Consider the following 25,988-nt stretch of genomic DNA (forward strand, 5'->3'; position numbering starts at 1 on the left):
TTGTATGAACTCTGTATTTTTTTAGTTTTGAGTCATGTTTGATTAAGTTTTTGCATAATTGAGTGATATGAGGCCGCCGTGAGGATCTGTCCCCCCCTGTAACTTGGGCTAGAAATAAGGCAACCTGTTCAAATTTGCCACACTACCTGAACAGACCCTGAGGAAGACAAACCCCCCCCCCCCCAAAAAAAAAAAAAAAACAGTTGGAGTCCAGGACTTACTGTTCTCAAAATGGGAGGGGGGCACAAATTCTCACGGGTTGTTCCTGTTACAATTTTTATCCTAACCCCACTACCTGTCTCTTTACTTGGGACAAAAGGAGCCTTCAGAACTGAAATATATGTTCATTCATTCATTCATTCATTCATTCATTCATTCATTCATTCATTCATTCGTTCGTTCGTTCGTTCGTTCGTTCGTTCCTTCGTCCGTTCGTTTATTCGTTCATTCATTCATTCAAATCAATTCACTTAAATCATTCTCGTTATGAATGATTTCGTCACAAAACGTTTGTGGCTTTTTCTTAAATGAACACGTTTGACATTGCTATAATGTCTGCATTTAATTATAATGCACTGTCACTTTAAAGCAAATTAATAAATGCAACAATATTAAGATGCTTTGAAAATACCTGAATAATGAAAATAGATGAATGATCACAATTAAGTATAAGGGCTCCTTTCTAATATATACTCCTTGTAGCATGTAATGCTCCCCAAAAAGTGGAGCTCCTTTGCATCGAGGTTTATGCAAAGAGCTCACGTAATTATATCGTTGCTTTTTGGTGACGTGGCTGAGTGTTCCGTCTCTACGATTGGTCTTTGAATGCACCTCGCTTCAACGGCAGAACGCGAATGAACTTAAAGAAATAAAATGAAATAAATCCTTTCTAAAATGAAAATTGACTGACGCAAACGTGTGTCCTTCATATTTTTTATTGAAAACAACATAGTGCTGACGCTGTACGACGCCGTACGGCATCGGTTTTTCGCTTTCCAAACAAGGCGTGCGAGCTCCCGCGGCAGGGGAAACAAATCCTCACGGGGGAACCAAATCGAGCACAACACCTGTACGAGCGTCTTGACCAGAATGAATTGATCGTCGATAAATGTGTATACAGTCAAACCTCGGTTTTCGACCACAATCTGTTCCAGAAGGCGGTTCGAGAAGCGAATCGGTCGATTTCCGAATGTTCCCCATTACAAATAATGGAAAAAATTTAATCCGTTCCAAGACAAAAAAAAAAAAAACGCCTTTTTTAAGCATTTTTTCATTTGCGCATTTTTGTCCGATCGCGCAACTGCAGCGCACCGCCGAACGTGCAACTGTAGCGCGTCGCCGACCGCGCAACTGCACCGCACTGTTCGCATTATTGTGACAGAGCCGTCGCTTAAATGTAGAAAATATTTTAAAAGTCCTGATGTACTTTCCAATATTTAAGTGGACCTAAATGCGCAGGGAGCTTAATTTTGTTCGATCGCGCACCTGCAGCGCACCGCCGAACGCGCAACCGTAGCGCGTCGCCGACCGCGCAACTGCGCCGCACTGGTCACATTATTGTGACAGAGCCGTCGCTGAAATTTAGAAAAATATTCTTAAAGTCCTGATGTACTTTCCAAAATTTGAGTGGACCTCAATGCGCAGGTAGCTTAATTTGGTCCGATCGCGCAACCGCAGCGCGCCGGGCGCTCACTATCGCGTTGCTTTAAGAGTGTCTTTGTGTTTTAGTATGGGTTTACTGCTCCCACTTGCTTTCTTTGAAGGAATGATTAGGGGTTAATACAATCCTCAAAGTAACAAAAATACAATAGCGGAGTCAGTCGGCATCCGGGCCGCGCAATCAGGTTTTTTTGGCTCATCTCGCGAGGTTCGACCTCCGAATTTTGTTCGACAACTGAAGCAAAAAAACTCGAATTTTTTGTTCGAATTCCGATTTGTTCGAGAACCGGGACGTTCGAAAACCGAGGTTTGACTTTTTTTTTTGGGGGGGGGGGGGGGAACCCTGGGTCCCCAACAATATCACTACATTTATCCATATTTACTGTGGTTTACTTAAATAGGTGGTGATAATGAGCAGGACCAATTATCAACATCTCAGTTTTATCTGGGTTAAGTCATATGAAATTGAGAGACATCCATGTTTGATCTCAGCAAGGCACACCCCAAGATTACAACAATCCTGTGGATTTGTCAACGATAATGGCATTGATAACATTGAAAACCAATGTTGTATTTACAAATTATGTCCCCAAGCGGAAGCATATAATTACTAAATAGTATTGGTCCGAGTACCAATACCTACGGGACACCACACGTAACGTTAGTGAGCTCAGAGGTCGGGTTCCCATGGACGACACGATGGGTCCTGTCAGATAGATAGGAATTAAACCAGCAAAGTTCTGACCCTGAAATACCAACGCATGTTTTAAGGCTCTCTAATGAAATATTGAAATCTACAGTGTTGAAGGCAGCACCAAGATCGAGTAATAATAGTACTGATGAGGTGTTTGAACCCATAGGTCACTTTAGCAAGTGCTGTCTCAGTGAGTGGTTTGCTCTAAAACCAGACTGAAACGATTCAAATTGATTATTAACAATCATGTACTACTTTTTAAAGAATTTTTGCTATGAAAGGGAGATTTGAAACTGGGCTATAATTACTGAAACAGTCCAGGTTGAGGTTTAGTCGCTTAAGTAGCGGTTCAATAATAACGGTTTTAAAGGCTGTTGGCACGATACCAGAGGAGACAGACAGAGTAATTATATTTAAGACGGACGGTGCTAAAATCTGAAATAATTATTTGACAGTTTGCCTGGAAGCGAGTCGAGTAAACACGTTGTTTAACCAATTTTGTGAGCCTTTCAAGGGACACGCTTTTAAAATTTGAGAGGGATATCACATGATCGTCAGCTCCCGTAATCGGTCTTGACTGAGTGATTGGAACGGTCACCGTGATCTCATCCCTTATGGATTGAATCTTTTGAGCGAAAAGTTTCATGAACTTGTCGGCTGAGTGGAAGAAGGTTTGGAGGTCGGCTGGCGGAGTGTTAGCTTTGCCACCATATTGAATAAGTATTTAGGATTGTTTTTATTGAGATTGATATTTCGCGAGAAATAATTTGTTTTTGCAAAAATGGATGGATGGATCATTTTTATTGAGATTAATAATTTGCGAGAAATAATCAATTTTTGCTAAGATAAGCGCTTCTTTGTATTTCAGGGGGCTGTCACGCCATGCCTGATGGGAAACCTCAAGTTTGGTTAAACAGCATTTGCGCTCAAGCTTTCTACATAATTGTTTAAGCTCAAGTGTTTCATCCGTGAACCACGGAGTCGGCTTTCTACAGTGAGTTTTAAGACAGAGGCGCTACAGAGTCGATGGCATTTAACAGTGTCGTGCTGAATTCATTTGTAAGATTGTCAATTGAGCCAATATATGCGGGAAATACGGCAGTTGCCGGCGGCAGTAACTCAGAGAGTGCAGTCACAGTTACGGAGTTAATACTACGGCTGCTGTAACTTTGATTGCGCTCCTGTCGTTGACAGAGAGCTAACATTTCTAATTTGATTTGAAAGTGATCGGACATAACAGTAGTGCAGGGGTGGCTAAGAACCACATATTTTACTGTGTTACCGCAAAGAGCCACATCATACACATGAGCATATACATGAACCCCCCTCCGGCTGCTCGGTTTTAAATGGGCCACATTTAGCTGTGCATTTTTTCCCTGCCATTTTGAGAGCGAAATTGACACTACTTGTTTCCTTGAATGGGTTTGCCCCTCCTCCTTTGCGGGATTTCACTTTATGCTTGACGAAAATACCATATTGAACTCAAGCGAAGGGAACACGCAGTGTTTGACGATAATACCATATTGAACTCAAGCGAAGTGAACACGCACACAAAAAAGAAAAAACAAAACAAAACAAAAAGTTGATATGAATGTAAAGGAGTCGCATGAAACCAGACAAGGAGTCGCATGCGGCTCGCGAGCCACGGGTTGGCTACCGCTGCAGTAGTGTATGACGTACTGTTATGTTTGAGGTAAGAAAAAAATCTTTTGGAGCAACGTGCAAAATCTCTGAGGAAGTCTGCCATTTAGAATTTCTTTGGAGCTTGGTGCCGTTTCTGGCCTTTTATAGAGATTTAACAAACTCCTCTTAGAGAAGAATGGATCATGCCATAAAATAATGCTTAAAAGTTGGCCCGAGCGATCTTTGGCCGGTGCCCCTAAGATGCTGAGCCTTCTTGTAGAATAATTGCTGCTTGTCCAGCACCAATTTGTTCCAGCTCCATGTGAATGGTTTTGTGGTAGAAAAAATAAATAAATAAAATCAAAGAGCATGAGCTATCTTTAGCAAAACCTCTAAACCAGTCCAGCGAGAAAAGGTTATTCATGTTCTGCACTGAAGGGTCTCATGAGAGCTTTGCCTACAGCGGCAAAGAACCTTCTGATCCTGCTCTGTCTGGCTCTATCGTGCCTGTCATTGAGTGCGTTGGTCAGGTGTGTTAACACAGCGTCATCAAAGCATGAATCATCAGACATCAATGCTATTAGCAACTTCTTCCGAGAGCCAAACTGTCTGAAGAGGTATTTGATGACTGCCTGGATGAATCTACTGTAGCTGACCATGTCCTCGGCCGCCAGTGATGCCAAGTTGACTTTGAGCACTTTGTTGGAGAGACGTCGGATGATCAGAAGCATGTCATCTGGCTGCAGAGACCTACGGACCTTCTTTGGGAAGTTCTTGACCATTGTGATGATAAGCATGCTTACAAAGTTCCTGGTCACCTCTCGTAGTGAAGACTCATTGATGATGCGCTCTGGGTGGTCCTGGTCCCGTTGGTTAAATGCTGACAGGTAATTTGCTGACTCTGTTTCTGAAGTCCCCTGAGAAGTGATTGCATCAGGTTCTGAGGTCACAGTCGTGGTGATGAGAGTGTTGATGTCTTTTAATGCACCGCACACTTTATCGGCGCTGGCTTTCCTCTTTCTTGGCTCCATCTCCATCCAGAGGAAAACCTGTTGCAAAAACTTCCCTACAGAATCCTCAATAATGTTTTTCATGATCTCTGATTGCAGGAATTGTTTGCTTACTGCAATTTACCCTTCCTGAAAACTCTGCAGTGAAACTGGTCTGGTTGGCCTTGATATAATTATAAATTTTATCTCTCAGTTGTTTGGAGAACGTTGTGACGTCATCTCTAAGTCTTTCTAGGGTTTTGGCGACTTTTGGGCCTTCCATGGGAAATTTGTCATACAAGTCCTCCACTTCATCCTGTATTCCTTCAAAGTTGAATGGGGGAGGAGGGTCGGGCGTCTCCAACAAGGATCCCCCTGGATCGAATATGCTGCCACAGCCCGAGTATCGCTGAAACCCCACCAGGAAGTCGTACTCCTGCACATCTGGAGAGACAAATTCTGTCATAAGTTTTTCAAATCGATTCTTTGAAAAGTCCACAAAGCTGCTTTTGCGGACGACCTCATGGTGGGGTGTGGGCTGCTCACGAGCAGAGAAAAAGTTGATCAAGGTCTTCAAGATCAACCTCAGGTCAAAATGAGGACAGGCAGACACACTACTCTTTCTGTCTATATTGACAGCATGGTGAAGGTCGCGCCTCATCGTTCTGACAATGTCAGACAATGTACCATAAATGTCCGGGGAGGTGTTTGGTGGGGAACCTGCAGAATTGGAGTCTGTGGGTTCTGACCACTTGCGAAGAATTTCAGTCACCGCCTCTGTTGTCTCTTCGACACCAGTTTTTGATTTTGGAATGGAAGATGTCTTAGAACTCTGAGACTCTTCTCTTGCCTGAGTGCTGCTATGTTGGCCCCAGCATGGTCTCAAACACCGTGTGGTGGATTGGACATGGCCCAGGTAGGACCACAAAGCACCACAGGAGAGCCTTACCACTTTGAACAGAACCTCCAGCTTGGTGAACGTCCCTGGGACGTAGATAATGGGTATCAGTGGCTCAACGTCTGTATCGGTGGCTGAATCCAAAGTCCGATTGACCCTCTTGGAGATTTCCTCTGCAAGGAGCGTGCCCAGCTTGTTGGTGTAGTCGCATGGCTGCTCAGGAACACCAAGTGCTGATGCAAAGGCGGCATTCATGGTGCCATCCATGACTGGGGCCATGCATTTGGATTTAATATCTGGCACCCCCTGCTGGAACAGGAGCGGAATCATTTTCAGGGTGTCAGCTGAGAGTTTCTGAGCAATCTCTATGCACATGTCAGCCAAGATGGCCCCCGTGTCTGAGTCAAAGTCTTTGCCAGCCAGCAAACACCATTGCGCTGAAGAGATTTTGTCAAAATGTTTCATCACAATTGGGAGGACCACCTCCTGCTTGTCTGTGCATCCCGACTCCATTCTCAAACATCAAAGGTGTCCCGATGCTGGTGACAAATGATCCAAATTAAAACATGACACACCCAAACTGGCCAAAGAGGGACAGTGTTTCACCCTATGACAAAGGGACCCTTGATAGAAAATTCCAAATATGCCTTATGATGTAAGAATTTTACTCCACCTCTCTGTGATGGGATAATATTCCACTGTGCTTCCTGTCTGATCGCTGATGTCACTTTGCTCTCCTTGTATGAAAGGTGTGGCTCTGAAAATGCTGTCTTGAAAGGTTCAATGGTTATTTTTTGCTTCAAATAAAAACAAGTCACGTGCATTGGGAAAACTGAAAACCGCATAAGTGTAAAACTTTTCCTTAAGTGTTTTGAAGCCCCAGAGAAATGCTTTAGTCATTATCAGGCATACTTGTATTTGAATCATAGAGCATACAATTATTGACAGACTTTGGGTATTTCCCTACCCACAGACATCACTGGCCAATAAACTCTCTGAGTGATAGAATATCTTGGTTTGGTCTGGCCAGAGTGTGTTCTTGCAGGGCTGGCATGAAAGTTATGGAAAATGGCGGCTGCACCACAGAACACTTTTACTCTGAACGGTTTGGGAGTACCTTTGTCACGCCCGTGCCACAGCACGCTCGGCCTGCACTTTGCTCGGCCACACCCCTTTCGTTACCATAATGTCTGTCACCTGCTTCCTATTGTTACCCTGTGTATTTAAGCCCTGCCCGTGTGTTTCTCCCTGTCGGTGTCTACTGTTGTGTCCATTCCTGTTCGTGCCCAGTGTTCCTGTTCGTGTCATCTGGTTTTCCCTCGGTCTGTCTGAAGGCTCACGGTCAGAATTTTAATCTTGTCCAAGGGGACTTCATGCCGGTCAGTCTGTCTGTTTTGCTGGCCGTGAGTCTTCCTCCCGTCTGTGTCGTTCGTTCCCCACCTGCCTCCCTTCCAACTCCTTTTCCCTGCAATAAATCCTGGTTCAAGCTGCATTTGGTCGCCCTGGCTCAACTCATTCCTGACAGAAGACACCGACCATCACAGCGACCAGCGCTTGGACCAACCCTTTGCCGGCTCCCGCAACTGTTGCATGGTCGCCAAGGAGATGAGTTCAAGCGACGCAAGATGCACGGTTGCCCCCCCCCCCAAAACAGATCCGACGGCGCGGATGTTGCGGCCGCCACTTGTTCCGGCGGCGCGGATCCAGCGGCTGTCACCGTCGGCCTTCAACGGTGCATGACGCACGGCCGCCCCCCGACCCAGTCCCGACGGCGCGGATGCTGCGGCCGCCACCAGTTCCGGCGGCGCGGATCCAGCGGCCGTCACCCCGTCGGCTTCAACGGCGCATGACGCACGGCCGCCCCCCGATCCAATCCCGACGGCGCGGATGCTGCGGCCGCCACCAGTTCCGGCGGCGTGGATCCAGCGGCCGTCACCCAGTCGGCCTTCGGCGGTGTGTGACATGCGGCCACCTCCCCATTTCCTCCCGGCTCTTGTTGGACAGTCTTGGACTTTTTCTTTTTTGGGACGTCGGGAGCCGTCCCTTGTGGGAGGGGTACTGTCACGCCCGTGCCACAGCACGCTCGGCCTGCACTTTGCTCGGCCACACCCCTTTCGTTACCATAATGTCTGTCACCTGCTTCCTATTGTTACCCTGTGTATTTAAGCCCTGCCCGTGTGTTTCTCCCTGTCGGTGTCTACTGTTGTGTCCATTCCTGTTCGTGCCCAGTGTTCCTGTTCGTGTCATCTGGTTTTCCCTCGGTCTGTCTGAAGGCTCACGGTCAGAATTTTAATCTTGTCCAAGGGGACTTCATGCCGGTCAGTCTGTCTGTTTTGCTGGCCGTGAGTCTTCCTCCCGTCTGTGTCGTTCGTTCCCCACCTGCCTCCCTTCCAACTCCTTTTCCCTGCAATAAATCCTGGTTCAAGCTGCATTTGGTCGCCCTGGCTCAACTCATTCCTGACAACCTTTCTGGCACCAAAAGTATGGCTCTCCTCCTGAAGAGAGGCAAAAAAGTCATGATATGCAATATAAAATGAATAAGAAAATAAATAATTAAAAAGCACAATAAATATGCATTTCGAGATTACATTTTATTTATCTCGTCTGAGTCACTTGATTTAGCTAAAAACATATCTCAATATAGAATATATTAAATGTCACATCTCTCCAGGTCATTATCACATATCAAGAACACGTGTCTTCAATGTCCCAATATGCTTCTCTGAACCAGGTCTGAATTTCAGATAAACACCAATCCCTCCTCCAATCCTATCTTTATTTGACTTGGTTTACAAACCAATCTGCATGGTGTTGCAAATTTCCATCTCATGTAAGATCTATATATATATATATAAAAATAAAAAATAAAAAAAACTTTTCCTCACCCCCCGTGGGTGGTCTCTTTTTCCCTTCAAGCTCGGGTCCTCTACCAGAGGCCTGGGAGCTTGAGGGTTCTACGCAGTATCTTTGCTGTTCCTAGTACTGCACTTTTCTGGACTGAGATGTCAGATGTTTTTCCTGGGATCTGTTTCAGCCAGTTTGGGGGTTACTGCCCCTAGTGCTCCAATGACCACAGGTAGCACTGAAGTCTTAACTCTCCAGGTCTTCTCCAGCTCTTCTCTGAGCCCTTGATATTTCTCAAGTTTCTCATGTTCCTTTTTCCTAATGTTACCATCATTTGGGATGGCTATGTCAACCACAACGGCTTTCCTCTGCTCTTTGTCCACCACCACAATGTCCGGTTGGTTCGCCATTACCATTCTGTCTGTCTGGATCTGGAAGTCCCAGAGGATCTTGGCTTGGTCATTCTCTACCACCTTTGGAGGTGTTTCCCACTTGGATCTTGGGACTTCCAGTCCATACTCTGCACAGATGTTCCTGTACACTATTCCAGCTACTTGGTTATGGCGCTCCATGTATGCTTTACCTGCCAACATCTTACACCCTGCAGTTATGTGCTGGATTGTCTCAGGACCTTCTTTACACAATCTACACCTGGCGTCTTGTCTGGTGTGGTAGATTTGGGCCTCTATTGCTCTGGTGCTCAAGGCCTGTTCTTGTGCAGCCAGGATCAGTGCCTCTGTGCTGTCCTTCAGACCAGCTCTTTCTAGCCATTGGTAGGATTTCTGGATATCAGCCACTTCAGCTATGTTTCGGTGGTACATCCCATGTAAGGGTTTGTCCTCCCATGATGGTCCCTCCAGCATCTCATCTTCCTTTGATGCCCATTGTCTGAGACATTCACTGAGCACGTGATCCGTTGGGGCCTTATCCCTGATGTACTTATGGATCTTGGATGTTTCATCTTGGATAGTGGCTCTCACGCTCGCTAGTCCTCGGCCTCCTTCTTTACGGCTAGTGTACAGTCTCAGGGTGCTGGACTTGGGATGGAACCCTCCATGCATGGTTAGGAGCTTCCGTGTCTTGATATCTGTGGTCTGTATATCTTCCTTTGGCCACCGTATGATTCCTGCAGGGTATCTGATTACTGGTAGGGCGTAGCTGTTAATGGCTAGGGACTTGTTCTTGCCGTTGAGCTGACTTCTTAGGACTTGCCTTACTCAATGGAGGTATTTGGCTGTGGCTGCTTTCCTTGTTTCCTCATCAAGGTTGCCATTTGCCTGTGGAATTCCAAGGTATTTGTAGCTGTCCTCAATGTCTGCTATTGTTCCTTCTGGGAGTGAGACCCCCTCTGTGAGGATTACCTTTCCTCTTTTAGTCACCATGCGGCCACATTTCTCAAGTCCGAATGACATTCCGATGTCAGAGCTGTAGATCCTGGTAGTGTGGATCAGGGAGTCAATATCCCGCTCGTTCTTAGCGTACAGCTTTATGTCATCCATGTAGAGGAGGTGGCTGATGGTGGCCCCATTCCTGAGTTGGTATCCATAGCCCGTCTTGTTGATTATTTGGCTGAGGGGGTTCAGTCCTATACAGAACAGCATTGGGGACAGAGCGTCTCCTTGGTATATACCACATTTGATTGTCACGTGTGCAAGTGGCTTGCCATTGGCTTCAAGTGTGGTTTTCCACTGTTTCATCGAGTTGGCGATGAAGGTTCTCAGAGTCCCATTGATGTTGTACAGCCTCAAGCTTTCAGTGATCCAAGTATGTGGCATTGAGTCATATGCTTTCTTGTAATCAATCCAGGCAGTGCTCAGGTTGGTACGTCTGGTTCTGCAGTCTTGGGTGACTGTTCTATCCACCAGGAGTTGATGTTTTGCTCCTCTGGTATTTTTACCAATACCTTTCTGAGTAGTGCGCCGCAGTCATCTGATGGCGCCGCGGATGGCTGCCATGAGTCGCTCTCTGTTTCTTTGTCTTATTTTGTGTGTTTTCTGTGTCTTCTGCTGTCCATCCCGGATCACTTTTACTAGAGAAGCACTGTTAAACATCGGTAGGTCTTCTTCTGGTATTTTCTCTCCTGTTCTCTCTGATTCAGACTGTTTGTCGGAGATTTTAGCCGGAGCGGCGGTGCTATACAAGCTAGCGCGACGGCGGCGACGCGGAAAACGAGCGGGAGGCCTCGTAAAGCTGAGGCAGAGAGGGTTCCGTTCTGCCCTACCGTCAATTCATCTGGCGAATGTCCGCTCCCTGGCGAACAAGATGGACGAACTGCTGCTCCTCACTTCAAGGAACACGGACTTCAGAAGATCCGCCGCGCTGTGTTTTGTTGAGACGTGGCTTAGCGAACGAACCCCCCACCACGCCATGGAGTTAGCTGGGTTTCGGCTAACGCGTGCAGATCGCAGCGCGGAGCTCTCCGGAAAATCAAAGGGAGGTGGTCTCTGTTTCTACATTAATGAACGTTGGTGTACCGATGTCATGGTGTTGAAAGAGTTTTGCAGCCCTCTCCTAGAAACACTTTTCATAAACTGCCGGCTGTTCTATTCACCACGGAGTTCTCCTCGATCGTCATGGCGGCTGTTTACATCCCAGCACACGCACGTGCGAGTGAAGCCACGGAGATGCTGGCTGACCAGGTGACAGACATGGAGAAACTTCTACCAAATTCACTAATCATTGTTCTGGGTGATCTTAACAGGGCGAACCTCGCACACAAACTCCCCAGATACAGACAGCACATAACGTGTCCCACCAGAGGGGCACAGACACTGGACCACTGCTACACCGTAATTAAGGATGCATACCACTCTGTGGCTCGTGCAGCTTTAGGATTCTCGGACCACTGTCTAGTTCATCTGATCCCTGCCTACAGACAGAAACTAAAAACTTCTAAGCCTGTGATGAGGACTGTCAGGAAGTGGACAGTGGAGTCAAGGCAGGACCTCCAAGCCTGCTTTGACTGCACCGATTGGAGTGTTTTTGAAGCTGCAAACTCAGACTTGCATGAACTCACTGACACTGTCACATCATATATCAGTTTTTGGGAGGATCTGTGTGTGCAGACTAAGACCTTCTGCACGTACAACAACGACAAACCTTGGTTTACACCGAACCTTAGGAGGCTGCGCAAAGTCAAGGAGGAGGCCTACAGGAGCGGCTACCGGGACCTGTTCAAGCAGACCAGAAACACGCTGAACCGAGAGGTCAGGAAAGCCAGGAGGTGTTACGGGGAGAGCCTGGAGAGACACTTCTCTGCCAATTCTGATCCCTCAAAAGTGTGGAAAGGCCTGCAGAGCATCACGGGCTTCAAGAAACGAACCCCCCGTCCTGTGGAGAGCCCAAGGCTCGCTGACCAGCTAAACAGGTTCTACTGCAGGTTTGATCGGTCCTCCCACACAACGGGACCTCCTGCAGCACAATCCACACAATCCACATACTCACCTCCCCCCACAACTGGTCTGTCCACACCTCCATTACCGTGGTCACCGACTCTCTCTCTTGCAGAGGCCGCGCCCGCACTCCAGATTCGCGAGGAGGAAGTGCGCCAGACGTTCCGGAGACAAAAGATCAGGAAGGCACCGGGCCCAGACGGCGTGTCACCTTCCTGCTTGAAAGTCTGCGCTGAGCAGCTGGCGCCCACCTTTGCACGGATCTTCAACCGTTCCCTGGAGCTGTGTGAGGTGCCCTCGTGCTTCAAAAGCTCCACCATCGTTCCAGTGGCCATGACAGGTCTGAATGACTATAGACCTGTTGCACTGACATCTGTGGTCATGAAATCTTTCGAGAGGTTAGTACTGAACCACCTGAAGGATGTCACGGGCCCCCTGCTGGACCCCCTCCAGTTTGCCTACCGGGCAAACAGGTCGGTGGATGATGCGGTCAACATGGGACTGCACTACATCCTGCAACACCTGGACACCCCAGGAAAGTACGCCAGGATCCTGTTTGTGGACTTCAGCTCGGCGTTCAACACCATCGCTCCTGACATCCTCCAACAGAAGCTCATCCAGCTCGCGGTGCCTGCCTCCACCTGTCAGTGGATCACCAGCTTCCTGACCAACAGGAGACAGCGTGTGAGGCTGGGGAGCATCACATCTGACACCCTGACCACCAACACTGGAGCCCCTCAGGGATGCGTCCTCTCCCCACTGCTCTTCTCCCTCTACCCCAACGATTTCTCCGCAAGTGACTCTTCCGTGAAGCTCCTGAAGTATGCAGACGACACCACTCTCATCAGACTGATCCAGAACGGTGATGAGACTGCGTACAGACAGGAGGTGGGGTGGCTGGTCCACTGGTGCAGCCAAAACCACCTGGACCTGAACCCGCTCAAGACCGTGGAGATGACAGTGGACTTCAGGCGAGGCCCTTCACCACTTTCACCCCTCACTATCCGCAGTAATACTATTCTCTCATCAGACACCTTCAAGTTCCTGGGAACCACAATCTCCCGGGACCTGAAATGGACCGGCCACATAGACTCTGTCCGAAAGAAGGCCCAGCAGAGGCTGTACTTCCTGAGACAGCTCAAGAAGTTCAACCTGCCGCGGGAGCTGCTGAAGACCTTCTACACTGCCATCATCCAGTCTGTCCTCTGCACCTCCATCACTGTCTGGTTTGGATCGGCCTCCAAACAAGACAAGCACAGACTGCAACGGACAATAAGGACTGCAGAAAAGATAATTGGAATCAACCTCCCATCTATCCAAGACTAGTACCTGTCCAGGACCAGGAAACGTGCAAGTAACATCTCAACAGACCCTTCGCACCCAGGTTGCAGCCTGTTTGAACTACTCCCCTCCGGACGCCGTTATAGAGCTCTGTACACTAAAACCAGCAGACACAGAGACAGCTTCTTCCCCCAGGCTGTCGCTCTGATGAACTCACACCACTCTTAGAGTCTCAGAGTCATTACTGTGCAATAACATCCCGCTTGCCACACCTTTTTTGTCTACACTGTTTGGACTATGTGTCCTCTCTGCATCCATTGCAGCCTGGTCATCCTAGAAGAGGGACCCTCCCATCTGTGGTCTCTTCTCAAGGTTTCTCATTTCCCCTAGCTGGAGTTTTGAGTTTTTCCTTGCCCTCTTGGGAGTTTAAGATCAGGGGGTGTTTGAGAATATCTTTCGTTCTTCACATGTCCTGAGTGTTGTTGTTAGTCACCTAAATGTTGAACAGAGGCTGTGATTTACCGAAGTCAAATTCCTTGTTTGGCATGCTCAAACATGGCGAATAAAAAAACTCTTGAATCTTGAATCTTGAATCTTGAAATAGATGGAGCCATAATTGAAAGAATCCAAAAAATTTAATTTCTTGGTGGAATTATAGATGAACATATAGTACATTGGAAAGAACATATTAAATACAGTCAAACCTCGGTTTTCGAACGTCTCGGTTCTCGAACAAATTGTAATTCGAACAAAAAATTCGAGATTTTTTGCTTCGGTTGTCGAACAAAATTCGGAGGTTGAACCTTGCGAGATGAGCCGAAAGGACCTGAGAAAACCCGAACGCGCGGCCTGGATGCCGACTGACTCCGTTCGTTATTGTATTTTCGTTATTTTATTCAACAAAATCCAACACCAAGAACAGACATGAACGAGCAACAACAGGCTAAACGATAGGTATGCTAGCGTGACATAAACACAAACGAAGAGCTGAGAACGGGCCTGACGTAACATTCAGAGTTATTCAAATAACTATTACATAAATAACACGTTTATAAAACCATCTGTGTCACTCCAATTCATTAAATCCATCGATCGTCCTTTATGTCAACAATGGGTGCGCGCCGCTGACGGCGCTTGCACTTCAAAATATTCCACAGGCCTATATAACGATGTATATAAAGTATATATCAAATAACTATTATATAAGCAATAATATTATCAAGCCATCTGTGTCACTCCAAATCATTAAATCCATCGTTCAAATTCCTCGTCCTTTGTCAACAACGCCGCGCGTGCGCCCTGACGTCAGCCTCGTCGTTATTCCACAGATCTAGTGTATAACTACATATATTGTAGCGTTAACAAAGTACAAGGAAAGACGTGTGTTTGGTAAACGGCTCTTTATTTAACAAAACAAGAGTTCAACGAGCAGACAACTACTGAACTGTAACGATAAAAACATATATGTACAAGTTGCTACATGGAATAAAATATATCAAATAACTATAACATAAATAGTTCACTGCCACACGGCCCCAAGCACCGGCGTAGACTTCCAGGCGTGTGGCGGCGTGGACTTAAAAGCCATGTCCGAGCCCCATCCACCGTCCCCGGACAGCCACCCGGCCGAGCACCGGCCCCCGACTTCCATCCACGGAGGTGAAAGAGAGCTCGGTAGAGTTGGACCGGGCGTGCGTAAAAGCCATGTCCGAGACACATCCACCGTCCTCGGACAGCCACCCGGCCGAGCGCCGGCCCCCGACTTCCATCCACGGAGGTGAAAGAGAGCTCCGTAGAGTAGGACCGGGCGTGCATAAAAGCCATAATAGTTTTTCAAACTCTGTGTCACTCCAAATTATTAAATCCTTCAAACTCTTCATCCTCCGTGTCACTTACAAACAAAGCCGCTAATGATGCTGGTAGTACGTGGGGCCCTTCGTCATCTTCGTCATCCCGTGATCGAATCTTTGTCCTTTGTGTAAACAACCGGCGTGCCGCGCTGCGCCGCACCGCGCTGCTAAAGTCACTTGAAATTCAAATTACAGTAATCCCTTGCTACATCGCGGTTCGTTTATCGCGGTTTCACTTTTCTTTTTTTTTAATTTTGAAAATTTAAGAAAAAATTCACATGTAAGTCGCTCCTCAGTATAAGTCGCCATCCCCCACCCAAACTTAAAAAAAAAACATACAACACAACAAAATACGGTACTTTATTTTTAATTTTTATTTTTTCTCCTTCTTCCTTTCTATTCATGTGAAAGTCACGGACATCAATAGGTAAACTAACAACTCTGTTACAGATAACTACAAATTTTATTTATTATTTTTTTTCTTAAATTGGATAAGGGTGGATTAAATAAGTCTTACTTCTTACTTCTTATTATTTTTGTACCGAGTATTTATACAAAGTCATAATTAAAATGACTTTCACCTAGTTTTTGCCTTTTATTTTATTTGATTGATGATGTTTACATGTTTGAAACAAAAAAAATAGAAAAAAAATACATTCATTCATTCATTCATTTATTTAGTTTCCAAGCAGTGCTCCCATTTTTAACAATAATAAGACTAGAATATTCAGGGTAACAATGAAAAAGAGGTTATTAGATGGAGAGTGAAGATAATGAAAAGAAGGTGGAGTTGAGTAGATGTTTGGTTGAAGGTGACAAAGAGGACGTGCATGTACTTGTCATCTGCTGCCACACCTCAAAGGTCCATACTTCAAAGATCATTCTTTGTGTGTGCATCTGTGCATGTGCATGAATCTTTTTAAAAGCCACAACACTTCAAAGATAACTTTGTGCGTGTGCATCTGTGTGTGCGTGTGTGCTTACGTTTATGCGTTTTATAGCAGAATGTATTGTAGTTTGGACAGCAGTCATTCAGGTTTTTGGACAATAATAAAATCTAGCTCTTGGATTTCGAAGATGCTTCACAGCAATTTTGTCTCCGAAACATGCACTGCTCTCACCATCTTAGTGCACAATAAATGCATACAATGCATCCTCAAAAAATTCTAACCAGAGTTACAGGGCAATTTTTCATTTTCATATTCGCCTCATACAAAGAAATTAAAATTGAAACATTTGTTTGGCACATGGTTGACGGAGCAGGAAGAAAAATGCACGAGAAAATTAAATGTTTGTCTTGTCGTGTAATTATTGTCACACATGCTCTCTGTAGAAGACAACCATGAGGTAATTTTACCGAGTCTTGGGCCTATACGCTAGCAGTCCCCAACATTTTTAGTATCACGGACTGGATTATTGTCAGACAATATTTTCACGGACCGGCTTTTAAGATGTGGTGGATAAATACAACAAAATAAAATGATACAACCATCATAAAAACTGTGATGCCGAAGGAAAAGAGACACAGGAGGTGTGTCGCAACAGACTTTACTTAACATACCGTAATTTCCGGACTATAAACTTTGTCCATATATAAGGCGCACCATTAATGCAATCACAATATAATAACTTGAAATAGTGAAAACAATAACAATATATCAATAATGTTAATATCACACAACACACAAAATAAACATGTAAAGCTTACTTTAATAAATACAAAACAAAACAGTCAGATAGCTCAGTAAACTTTAAAAGTTAAAGTTAAAGATTAAAATAATAACAAATTAACAATGAATGAATTTGAAGTTGAATGAATTTGTTATTAGATGTATTAAGTTTGTTTTATTGTTGTTATTGTTGTATGAATAAGAAGGGTGATATTGGTGTTTGTGACTGCAGTAAACAGGCCAGGTTGCATCATGTCAGATTTTTAATCCAAATTAAATCATTCTCCATTTTATTTTTTTATTTCAACTTCAGACGCAACAAATTACTTTATAATCACAAAATAATGATCTATAGTCTTTTGGATTCATGATTCATAGTCTTCAGCGGGCCACTTATGATTGATTTTATTACACAATGCTTCGGGCCAGTTTAAATTTAGTCGGGCCGGAATTTGGTCCATATATAAGGCTTTTGAGAAAATTTGAGGTTTTTAGGTGCACCTTGTAGTCCGGAAAATACGGTACTCGTAAAATAAGGAATAGGAAGAACAGCGGAAGCGCGTTACCACATAAACACCATGTTTCCAACATACCCTTCAAACCGTAGTTCCATGGGCAAATTCTGTATGCAAACACCACAGTATAATAATAAATGTGATTCCACTCTGTATTCCTATGCAACTTTACTAGCAGCGTCCTCATAACATCGCGCTAACATAACATGAGTAATGTTATGTTATGTTCTAGTCACCAAAGAGCAGGAGAGAATCTGGTCCATTTTTCAAGATATAAGAAGATTCAGTCATACTCTAATAAATGAAATGGAAATAAGGCAAGTTATTTATTCTTTCTTGTGCAGTCCGGTACCAAATGATCCACAGACCGGTACCGCTCCGCGGTCCGGGGGTTGGGGACCACTGCTATACACGTCTTCGTTACACTGATGTTAATGGTGATGGACTATACTAATGTAATGTGACGGGATTGGTTTCTGTGAAATGTTAATGGCTAGCAGTTCCGAGCTGCCTGGCATCAACAGTGCATCATGAGTACTTTACTTTTGATACTTCACATACAAGTTGTACATCATTGAATTTGATTCTCCGTGGTCACGTGACCTCTAATTGAACGAGCTGGGAGAGAGATGGTTCTCTTCTCTTCTTGGTACTGGACAAAAACTTCAACCCAGGTAGTGTGACATAATGGTGTTGAGAAGTGTGGCCAGCAAGCTGTTCTGGTTACTGCTATGTTTGATGGGCATTATGTTATACAAGCCCAGATGACCTGTGCCAGTATGGCACCATTGGGCAAGCTAATAGCGGTTTGATGAGCTAAGGCTGGTGAACGCTATGCTAGCTGTTTGCTAGCAACCTGGGTCACGCGTGGAAGCGTATAGCATTGAAAAACCGCAAAACTTAAACTTACATGACTAAGAATGTATTGCGTGGCACAATACATTTAATTTATAAAGTTATAGGGATGTTAATCCTTGTTATATACAGTGGGGGAAATAAGTATTTGACCCCTTGCTGATTTTGCAGGTTTGCCCACTTACAAAGAATGCAACGATCTACTATTTTAATCATATGTACATTCTAACAGTGAGAGACAGAATCCCAAAGAAAATTCCAGAAATTCACAACATATGAATTTATAAAAATTGATAACGGTCTAATGAGGAAAAACAAGTATTTGAACCCCTGGAAAAACAGCATGTTAATATTTTGTAGAAAAGCCATTATTGGCCAGCTCAGATGTCAAACGGTTTTTATAGTTGGTGACAAGCTTTGTGCACATTTCGGCAGGGATGTTGGCCCACTCCTCCCTGCAGACAGCCTCCAAATCATTCAGGTTCCGAGGTTGTCGCCTGGCAACTCGAATTTTAAGCTCCCTCCAAAGATTTTCAATTGGATTCAGGTCTGGAGACTGGCGAGGCCACTCCAGAACCTTGATGTGCTTCTTCTTCAGCCACTCTTTTGTTGCTTTGGCGGTGTGCTTAGGATCGTTGTCGTGCTGAAACACCCATCCTCGACCCATCTTCAGCTCTCTCACTGAGGGAAGGAGATGTTGGTCCAGAATTCTACGATACAAGGCCCCGTCCATCCTCCCCTCAATACGATGGAGTTGTCCCGTCCCCTTGGCTGAAAAGCACCCCCAAAGATTGATGTTGCCACCACCATGCTTGATGGTGTTCTTTGGGTTGTACTTGGTGTTCTTTGCCCTCCACACACGACGAGTTGAGTTGAGGCCAAAAAGTTCTATTTTGGTCTCATCTGACCACATCACCTTATTCCAGGCCTCTTCTGAGTCGTCCAGGTGTTGAATGGCGAACTTCATGCGGGCCTGTAGATGTTTCTTCTTGAGCAGGGGGACCTTGCGTGCGCGGCAGGATTTCAATCCATGACGGCGTAGTGCGTTACCAACCGTTTCTTTTGTAACTGTGGTCCCAGCTGCCTTCAGTTGATTCATCAGTTCCCCCCTTGTGGTTTTGGGATAATTCCTCACCATTCGCATGATCAGGGAGACCCCACAAGGTGAGATCTTGTGTGGAGGCCCAGACCGAGGGAGGTTGGCGGTGGTGTGGTGCTTCTTCCATTTCCTGATAACTGCACCGACAGTTGATCTTTTCTCTCCAAGTTGCTTTCCGATTCTCTTGTAGCCCATCCCAGCCTTGTGCAGATCAACAATCCAGTCCCCAGACCTGAATCCAATTGAAAATCTTTGGAGGGAGCTTAAAATTCGAGTTGCCAGGCGACAACCTCGGAACCTGAATGATTTGGAGGCTGTCTGCAGGGAGGAGTGGGCCAACATCCCTGCCGAAATATGCACAAAGCTTGTCACCAACTATAAAAACTGTTTGACATCTGTGCTGGCCAATAATGGCTTTTCTACAAAATATTAACATGCTGTTTGTCCAGGGGTTCAAATACTTGTTTTTCCTCATCAGACGGTTATCAATTTTTATAAATTCATATGATGTGAATTTCTGGAATTTTCTTTGGAATTCCGTCTTTCACTGTTAGAATGTCCATATGATTAAAATTATAGATCGTTGCATTCTTTGCAAGTGGGGAAACGTGCAAAATCAGCAAGGGGTCAAATACTTATTTCCCCCACTGTATGTGCGTTTGTGTTACCAGTAATTGAATGTGTGTCATATTGCTGCTGAACATCAACAAGACCAAGGAAATCGTTGTTGACTTCCGGAAGGGTCACACAAAACACCTGCCGCTGATCATCGATGGTGCTGTGGTGGAGAGGGTGAGCTGCACCAAGTTCCTGGGGGTGCACATCAGTGAGGACCTCTCCTGGTCCGCAAACACCTCGTCACTGGCAAAGAAAGCTCAGCGCCGCCTGTACTTCCTGCGGAAGCTCAGGCGTGCATGTGCTCCTCAGGCAGTCCCGTCTACATTCTACCGTGGCACCGTTGAGAGCGTCCTCACCAGTTGCATCGCTGTCTGGGGTGGTAACTGCACTGAACAGAACTTGAAGGCCCTGCAGCGCATAGTGAATACAGCTGGTAAGATTATTGGTGCTTCGCTCCCCTCCCTGAAGGACATTTACACTTCCCATCTCGCCCGCAAGGTAACCTCGATTGCGAGAGATGTGAGTCACCCGGCTCACTCTTTGTTTGACCTTCTGCCCTCTGGGAAGAGGTACGGGAGCCTGCGCTCCCGCACCACCAGACTCGCCAACAGCTTCTTTCTCCAGGCTGTTAGGACCCTGAACTCGATACCCCCTTCTGCGTAGCGTGCGGCACTGTTGCGCTATTTTCTGGAATGTCTGCTGTACGCTCACTTGCTCCTTTTTGCTCCTCCTATTTATTTATTGTGTTATTTATTCATTATTTATTCAGCACGCTGTTATACTTGTTTACTTGTTTGTCTGTTGTGGGCCATGTCTTGTCACCGTGGGATAGGGGGGAACGAAATTTCGGTTTCTTTGTATGTCTTTGGCATGTGGAGAAATTGACAATAAAGCTGACTTTGACTTTGACTTTGATAATTAAACCTCAACATATGTTTTATTTCTAAAAAAAAAAAAAAAACGTGACTTTATGTTGTGTCATGTATAGACCCAGAAGCAGACATGACACAAAATTTGAAAAGTAAAAGTCTTTATAAAGTATCAACAGAAAGCAGGGCTGGGCACTCAAGAAAAAGAGACATTCCACCTGGAAGAAAGCTCGACGCACTGACAACTTCTCACAGAATAATCTAAACTAATATACTGTAAGACAGCGTGTTAGAGATTCGCTCACTCCAACTTATTTTGCAAGAACCACACGGGAGACAAGTAAGTCCTTTTAGACATCTGCAGGTGGAGAGTCCAGTCGTCGCTGTGTGTGCAGCGATGATCGAATGGAGGTCTGAAACTCTCCCTCCTGTAAGGGCATATTTATTAGGAGAAGCAGAGTGGGGGTGAGAGTGGACAGCTTTGGTGAACCCCCTGCCTCTGGTCAAATCAGAGCAGGGGGTGTTTTAAGATGTTGTGGGAAACAGAACAACTTTGATTGCTTCCTCTGCAGCTGGTCAATCAAGCAGAGGAAGCAACCACTTTATTTTACTGCGTTGTGAGAGCAAGACAAGATTGGTTAATCATTATAGTCTACATTCCAACATAATCCTACGATAAAGATAACCTGGAAAACCCTAACACAGCGGTCCCCAACCTTTTTAGCACCAAAGACCGGATAATAATAATAAGTGATGGATAGGGGTAGGACATGATAAGCCTAGGCTTCTTCCTACTCCTTTTTGAACAGTGATATCTATTGTTTGTTGTTTGTTTTTTTTGTTTGTTTTTTATTGTTTTTATTCTTTAAATCATGTTCGAAATAAAGATTCATTCATTCATGTCAGACAATATTTTCATTGACCGATCTTTGAGGTGTGGCGAATACATACAACAAAATAAAATGACACAACTGGCATAAAAACAATGACATAACAGGACAAAGCATATAAGGGAAACGCATTAGCATTACTTGGCTATTAGTGTTACTCCACTGCTGCACCTCATTAATAAATCCACACGAACGGAATTTATACAGTTGAACCAAACCGTTTGATTCGATTTCAAAAGCCATTCCACCCCTAGTTTATTTGCATGTGAGTTCCTATACTCGGTGGCAAAAGCGAGTTCAGTGTTTACCATCGCGGTCTGACGACGTGCCGTGGTAACTCGCACGAGCTTTGCCCTAACCTCGAGCTGGTCGATGGATTAACGAGCGGGTTCATTGTATCCTCCAGGATTCCTCCAACTTTAGAAAGAGAAGAATGAACTATGAAATGAACAAGTTCATAAAAAAATATGAGAACTGAACTGGACTGAAGAAATTGGCTTAGAAAATGAACTTCCTGAATACTGTCTAATGACTTAGCATCTTAGCATCATAGCATGTTAACATTAATTGACTTATTGCGTTATTGTAGATACCATTTAGAAAGATGAAGGCTTGTGCTTCGTCATAACAAGTCAATGATGAAGGCCAATGAGCTTCCCCTCTCTTCTTCACATTCCTCCTGGCAACTGACCCGTGTCGGACATTTGAAGCGTATTCGTCCATGCTTGTCTGACGGGATTACCCCAACTGGCGCCCCGCCTCCTCTGCTGGTTGTGTTGTCCCCTGGAAGCAGGATTGCAGCCAAGTGGGGTGGTGTTTCTGTCAACTGGGGGATGGCGGTGACGTAATATTGATTTTACTGCCCCTATGGGTGATTTGAAGAAGTGATGTTGCTAATAAGATAAATCAAAGCACATCACATGACATTCACACCACTTTGTTGGACACAACACACACACACACACACACACACACACACACACACACACACACACACACACACACACACACACACACACACACACACACACACACACACACACACACACACACACACACACACACACTAGTAGTGAACACAGTCAACTGTCTCTCAACACTATTTTCTTCTACAGCACAAAAAAAACAGCTGCAGCTGTATCAAAGTACTGTACAGTGCATAAGATCATTCATGATAAATGAAGAATTACCTTTTTTGCCACCACAGAATAATCGCAAAGAAGTAAAACAAAGGCTTTATTAAACAATAAAAAATATGACAATAAAATGAATGGACAATCGTTCTTTTTTTTTAAATAGAATCAACACATTTTATTTCTAAAATTTACATTGTGTACAGCACCATACTTCATTTTCTTGTCTAAGCATAGTTAAATTACTTAAAAAATCTCTAATGCAGTGGTTCTTAACCTTGTTGGAGGCACCGAACCCCACCAGTTACATATGCACATTCACCGAACCCCTCTTTAGTGAAAAAAGCAACACATTTTTTTCAAACACACCAATGTTCTTTTCACTGGTGCACAAAATGAGCCGTGCATGAACATCACCTTGTTCAAAGAACAAAACCGACAATGCATGAACTCAAATCAAATTACATACCTGCAAATCAGTGCGACTTCTGCTGTTGCCTTTATGGTACCAGTTCAGATATGCGTCATCATGAATTTACACAATAAATCAGGTGTGTTTGGACCTCCGCAGTGGAGGCTCTGTCGAACCCTTGAGACAGACTCACCGAACCCCTAGGGTTCTATCGAACCCAGGTTAAGAGCCACTGCTCTAATGTAATTTTGTCAAAATTTATGACAAATTATTCCTTTATTTGCTCTACATAGAGCTACCAGAAAACATAAGTATTTTTAGTTGAACTTTTAAGAATTCAAGCGTTTAACTTTTTCAGTGACACTAATTTAAAGTGAAAAAAAAAAAAAAAATCACTCCAGCAGTAGCCAGGCATTATGTATAGTTAACACATGCAATAAGAAAAACTGAGTGACTCCGATTTTAGGAGCTGATCCAATTCTCTGCTGGATTGATTGATTGATTGATTGATTGATTGATTGATTGATTGATTGATTGATTGATTGATTGATTGATTGATTGATTGATTGAATGATTGATTGATTGAACTTTATTTATCCCACAGTGGGGAAAATTTATTGTCACAGCAGCGTACAAGAGTGCAAGAATACAAGAAACAAGTGCCAAATGTAAACATGGATAAATAACAGACAAACAAGGACAAAGACAAGTGCCACGAGTACCAGTAAAGACGAAACGGAAGGAAACCAACACATGATCAGGTGCCGCACATGTTGTACAGTCTGACAGCAGTGGGAATGAAGGACCTACGGAACCTCTCCTTCCTACACCGTGGGTGTAACAGTCTCCTGCTGAAGGAGCTGCTCACGGACCGCACAATGTCATGGAGGGGGTGAGAGGTGTTGTCCATGATGGATTTCAGCTTAACTAACATCCTCCTCTCACCCACAAGCTCTATGGAGTCCAGAGGACAGCCCAGGACAGAGCTTGCTCTCCTGACCATTCAGTCTCCCTCTGTCCCGGTCCGTACTGCCCCCTCTCCAGCAGACCACAGCGTAGAGAATGGCTGAGGCCATCACAGAGTCATAGAAGGTCCTTAGGAGAGCCCTGCACACACCGAAGGACCTCAGTCTCCTCAGCAGGTGGAGGCGACTCTGGCCCTCCTTTTACAGGGCGTGGATGCGATCAGTCTAGTCCAGTTTGTTGTTAAGGCGAACACCCTGGAATTTGTAGTTCTCCACTACCTCAATGTCTGATCCCTGGATGTTCACCGGAGTGAAGTGGGGTGTTGTCCTCCCGAAGTTCACGATCATCTCCTTCGTCTTGTTGGTGTTCAGCTGAAGCTGGTTGAGCTCACACCAGCTGACAAAGTCCTTGATGACCGTCCTGTATTCCAGATCGTTCCCCTCAGAAACATATCCAACAATGGCTGTGTCGTCGGAGAACTTCTGGATGTGGCAGTGTGTGGTGTCGTGGGTGAAGTCCGAAGTGTACAGGGTGAAAAGGAAAGGAGAGAGCACCGTACCCTGGGGGACACTTGTGCTGCAGAACACAACGTCAGACTCACAGCAATGTAACCTCACGTACTGTGGCCTGTTGGTGAGGAAATCTGTAGTCCACGCAGCCAGGTGTTGGTCCACTCCCACCTTCTCCATCTTCACCCTGAGCAGTGACGGCTGGATGGTGTTAAAAGCACTGGAGAAATCGAAGAACATGATCCTCCCAGTGCTCCCGATGTCCTCCAGGTGAAGCAGTGTTCTGTGTAGTAAATAAATGACTGCATCGTCCACCCCAACACCAGGCCGATAAGCAAACTGCAGGGGGTCCAGCTGTGCTCCCACCAGTGAACGCAGGTGACCCAGGATGATCCTCTCCATAGTCTTCTTCAGGTGGGAAGTCAAGGTAATCGGCCTGAAGTGGTTAGGCTCCTTGGGGCGCGCCACCTTCGGTACGGGGACCACGCAGGAGGTCTTCCACAGGCCTGGAACTTTATTCAGGCTCAGGCTCAGGTCGAACAGGTACATGATCACGCCACTTAGCTGATCTGCACAGTCCCTGAGCAGTCTCGGACAGATGTTGTCTGGGCCCGGGGCCTTCCCTCCCTTGATCTTCCTGAGTTGACTCCTCACCTGAAGATCTGTAAAGGAGAGGGGTGCGTGGGAAGACTGGGGTGGGGGAGCGAAGAGTGAAGAGTGTCTTCGGAGAGTGAGAGGGGGTTGGTGTGCTGGCGGGGGGGCTGGAGTGTTGAAGGTGGCAGGCTGAGGTGCGGAGGGGGAGCAGGCCGGGAAAGGTGAGGAGTGGGAGCAGGGTGGGTAAAGGGGTGGGGGGGAGGGTGGTATAATCAAATCTGTTGAAGAACAGATTGAGTTCATACGCCCAGTCCTTGTCCCCACGAGTTGGTTTCCTATCAACCCCTTTACCATGGGCTGAGATGGATTGCAGACCTCTCCAGATTTTTCTGGCGTTGTTAAGCTCCATTTGCTTCTCCAGTCTCCTCCCGTAGTTCTCCTTCCCCTTCCTGATCTTCAGCCGGAGTTCCTTCTGGACTCTACGCAGCTCCTCTACGTCCCCCGAACTAAAGACACTCTTCTTCTCATTAAGCAGAGCCTTTATTTCGGAGGACACCCAGGGTTTGTTGTTGGGAAAACACTGTACCAACTTGGAGGGCACAGTGTTCTCCACACAGAAATTAATGTA

At 45.5% G+C, this 25,988-nt stretch overlaps 1 long non-coding RNA gene across 1 annotated transcript in view; it reads left to right on the plus strand.

Annotated features, from left to right (window-relative positions):
* Positions 1-25,988, plus strand: part of LOC137839653 (uncharacterized) — a 51,107-nt gene that overhangs the window by 16,237 nt on the left and 8,882 nt on the right. The window lies entirely within an intron of this gene.

This window comes from Syngnathus scovelli, chromosome 18 (genome assembly GCF_024217435.2).
Source record: "Syngnathus scovelli strain Florida chromosome 18, RoL_Ssco_1.2, whole genome shotgun sequence".
Taxonomy (NCBI): domain Eukaryota; kingdom Metazoa; phylum Chordata; class Actinopteri; order Syngnathiformes; family Syngnathidae; genus Syngnathus; species Syngnathus scovelli.